Here is a 4471-nt window from a genome sequence, read left to right as displayed (position 1 = left end):
AAAAAAAAAAAAAAAAAAAAGAAGAAAAAAGAAAAAAAGCCAATGCAGAAAATATTGAGTGGGTAATTGAGAATACTTATTTGACTTTCATTTTTTAGATGTTGTTAGCTTATTCCATGGTTTTTTTAGGATAAGGAAGAGAAGTGTATTTGGAGGAGGGGAAGAGAGAGAGACAGACAGGGAGATGGGGTGGGGGAAGAAGAGAGAGAGAAAGAGAGGGAAAGAGGGATTCCAGAGGGAAGGAAAGATTGAAAGAGAGAGGGCTAATTTCTGGATCCTGAGGTGTCAGGAAAGGACAGTGGCAGTGGCCAATATTAAAAACGAAGAGCATGGTCTTAGAGAGAAGACTAGTCTTTGTCTTACACTGAAGGAGAAGGGAGTATACAGTGACGTTTTTAGACACAGAGGAAAATGCTGAAGTAGAACAAATAAAATAAGTCAAATTTTCAGTAAATTATTTATCCAATTGTTGGTACCCAGTAGCTTCTTATTAAATTGAGTATGCTGGGTTCTTTTTCCTTAAATATACCAGTATTATCAAGGTAAATGAAAAAAAGTATAAAACTTATAAAATTTCAAATAGGGCATTTGAGTTCTTTGGGAGGTGGAATTTTGACATGTTAAGCAAGTTGTCACTTTGAGGTAGCCAATATGTGTTTTCCTCACCTGCAAACTGAGCACCTCCTTTGTGTTTTTTGGCTTTTGGTTTTTTTGTTTGTTTGTTTTTAATAAGTTGCCTCTAAAGTTTCTCCCTGTGGTATCACTGTATCTTAGAACAAAAATAAAATAAAATAAAATAAAATAAAATAAAATAAAATAAAATGGGTTCCAAAATAAATGAGGAAACAGTTCAGATGATCTCTTAGCACCTAAGAGGTTGACATTTCTTTTTGCACTTTAAGCACCATGAACCCTGTAATTTGGGGGGAGGGGACAGGGTGGATTTACCATTGTGACTATTACAACAGCTGCATGCTTAAATTCCCAAAATAAGCCAAGGTTCTGTTTCAAGCAGGTGCTACCTCTAACCTAGCAAGCCCCTGCTCCCAGGCTGAAAGTGTGACTAAAATTTAATAGTGCCAAGTTGCCTTCAGTGTCTCCTTGTAATGTGTTTTCCAAAGGCAAGAGTGATCTCATGCAGAAAGATTAGAGGAGGCCCTTGGAAACTGCTCAAAGCTACTTATTAAAGGAAGCAGCAGAGATAATTAAAAGTAATTTTGCCAAACTTAAAAGGGCACTGAACAAAACATGAAGGTGTAGGAGCAAATCAAATTCTGCTGTTAGCAGAAACCCGACTATGCAGCTATTTCCAAAGGATGAGTTCTCCGAATGGGTTCAAAACATGAGTTAGAGAGAGCTACAGTTGGGTCTTTTAAAATATAAATAAACAGTTATTCCAACAAGTTTCCACATTAAGAGGAAATTGCAAAGGATTCCAAAAGTGAAACGGAAAGAAAGAGGAAAAAATCAAAGGGAATAATTCAAATGACACACAAATACATACTTTAATCAGTTATCAAGTATTTTTCATAGAAAATGGACTGTAAGGCTTACAGCACATACCGAAATGACTGGATGAATGAAAAACCTGAACAGAGAGTCAGTTGCAGGTTTTGCGACTCACCAAAATGGACACATTTGCTCAAATATGCCTTTTTCCCCCCTGAAGTCATACCCATTCATTCCGTGTTTATTCATTCCTCTCCGAGGCAGACACATAGTGAAGAGTGAGTTGATAATAGGAAATACACTAGATCTTGATAGGATAGAGGCTGGGTAGTGAATGGAGGGAAATGAGTATAACACACAGCAATGGAAAGGGTTTATTCATTAAATCCAAAAAGGTGACTTTTCCTTCTCCATCCTAATCACAGCTCAATTGCCCACCTCTTTGTTCTCCTTGGAAATGGCTCCCCAAAGAGGCTGTTTATTCCACATACAAGAATGGAAGTGTCGACCATGACGTCCTATCATGAATTCCACCTCTGAGTCCCATGGAAGTTGCACTTCCTAAAACTGCATCCCCTCCTGTAAATCTGAAGAACACTTTTGTATGACTTTGTATCAATGGCTGCTTCAGTACCCTCTGCTAGATACACACTTTTACGCTACTTCATGTCCATTCAGAAGATGGAAAACATGCCAGTTACAGGAATAGAGGTGAGTTAATATATATAAAATAAAGATAAGTAAGTATAGTTAACGAGTTGGCAGAGAGGTTAAAAAGAGCTGCAAGTTTTCCCTGAGGTAGCAGCCTCTCTGGGCAGGAGTTTGCCATCCATCCCCGAGGCTTCAGTCGCTGGTGTGCCCCACGTTTGTAGGGGAGAAAGGTCAGAGGCAGTTGGGAGGCAGGTGAGACTCAATGCTGCTTCTGTTGACTACAGTTCGCGACTAAGGTCCCAGATATGTTCTATAGCAGAAACACCCGAGCTGTTGCCTCTTATTCCCTTGGGCCAGCATTTACTTTGCTTTCTCTTTCATAAGAGCTGCAAAATGTGGCACCGGACCATGTAATCCAAGATGAATAAAATCACAGGCTATCAGTACCAGTGGAAGGTTATATGACATCCTTTAATACAATGGCACCTCATTTTACATCGAGGTCATTGAGGCCCAGAAAAGTTAAATTATGTTTCCTGAGTTCACAGTCCTATAAAATAGCAAAATGATGACTAAAACTCACTTCTTTAGAACTATCTCATAACATGCTTGCCGGAAAATCTAAACTCAAACTCTACCATCCACCCAATTTCATCTTCCCCAGAAGAGAGTGGTCCCTTCTCACATTGGCAGCAGGATGGGCACATGAGAACACAATAAAAATAGTTCTTGATTCTTGCAAATTTATGAGCTATAAAATTCCATAAATACTACCAAAAATAATGACATCTTTTTTTATTCTTTACTATTCAATCTCACTCTTAAAATAATCATGTTCATGTTTTTACTGTTTTTATAGTAGCGTTCACTCACCCGTGTGATTCATTGCTTTCATACAGGTATTCTGAGATCCTGTCTCTGCAGAATGGAGTCAGAGCCACAGAGGAAACACATAGCCATATTGCAAATTCAGTCTGGAAGCTGTCTCCAGAGGTAGAATTAAATTCTCTGTGTTCAGCACATACACAGGGTGCAATGCGCTCCTGGATGAATATAACAAGTCTGGGGTCTGGCCTTTAGTGGTGACAGAGATTGGAGGCAGATGAGAATGATTAAGTGCCACCAAAAGGATAACTTTTAATACAAACTTCATAGTAACCAAGCTTCTGTTTTCTAGTGACATCTGAGAATTAGATATTCATGCCTGAGTCACCAGAATATAGTTTCTCTAGGCAGATGGTGGAAGATTGCATATTATTCAAAACATTCACCCCTCCCCTCTGACCTTCATTAAGAGAAGTCTATTTGCCTGCCCCAAGTCCACTCACTCTCTTTCACCAGTTGGACATTAGGAGATGTGACACTAGCAGGAACTTACCCTGTGTTTCTGAGCTGGGTTGGCGAGCTGTGCCCTGCGTTGTCCTTATTAGAGCTTTCCCTGCAAAGCTGCTGCCTCTTCAACCAGAATCAATTTTGCAAGAAGCAGGTCTAACCAGCTCTGCAAGTTGAAGCAGAGCCACCCAGCTGAGCCCAGCCTAAGAGAACCAGTCCAGAGTCACCCCTCAGACATGAGAGTAAGAACCAATAAATATTATCATAAGCCACGTGTTTTTGGGTGTGGTTTTTTTATACAGCATTAGCATGGCAATAACTGAGTCACCCACAGAACTAAATGGGAAATCAAATGATCACTAGCACTGTGTTTGATAAGTATGGAATTGCTACCAGCTGGAGAAATAAACTAGGTATTTAATAACTTGAGGCAAGGCCTTCCTGACATCTAACAGTAGAAGCATTACAGATGAGACCAGTATAGTCAAAGTAGTGTGGCTTTTGTTCCTTGTCCACCATATCATTCTGGAAGGGCCTGCCATCACTGTGTCAGCAACTTTGCTGTGATTCCAGACTAACTGGTCTTCTGATGAATGTTTCTTTCAACAACGTTTATTCTAAAACAGGGTACACACACATACACACACAACCCACACACTTAGTATTGTAAATTTCCTTTTCTTTCTTTGATGTGCCTATCTATGTATTATGAAGGTCCAATCTTACTTTCTTTTTTATTTTTATTTTAAATTCTGGGATACATGTACAGAACATGCAGGTTTGTTACATAGGTATACATGTGCCATGGTGGTTTTCTGCATGTATCAACCCACCATCTAGGTTTTAAGCCCCACATGCTTTAGGTATTTGTCCTAATGCTCTCCCTTCCCTTTCCCTCCACCCCACAACAGGCCCTGGTGTGTGATGTCTCCCTCCCTGTGTCCATGTGTATTGAGCATCGCGGTGGTGGTGGTGGAGAATGAACAGACACAAGAGACAAAGACAAACAGAGAACATGGCGGCCGCGCCTAGAGCCTCC

This window comes from Rhinopithecus bieti, unplaced genomic scaffold (genome assembly GCF_001698545.2).
Source record: "Rhinopithecus bieti isolate Rb0 unplaced genomic scaffold, ASM169854v2 scaffold_5477, whole genome shotgun sequence".
In the NCBI taxonomy this organism is placed as follows: domain Eukaryota; kingdom Metazoa; phylum Chordata; class Mammalia; order Primates; family Cercopithecidae; genus Rhinopithecus; species Rhinopithecus bieti.
This window is presented reverse-complemented; position numbering follows the sequence as displayed.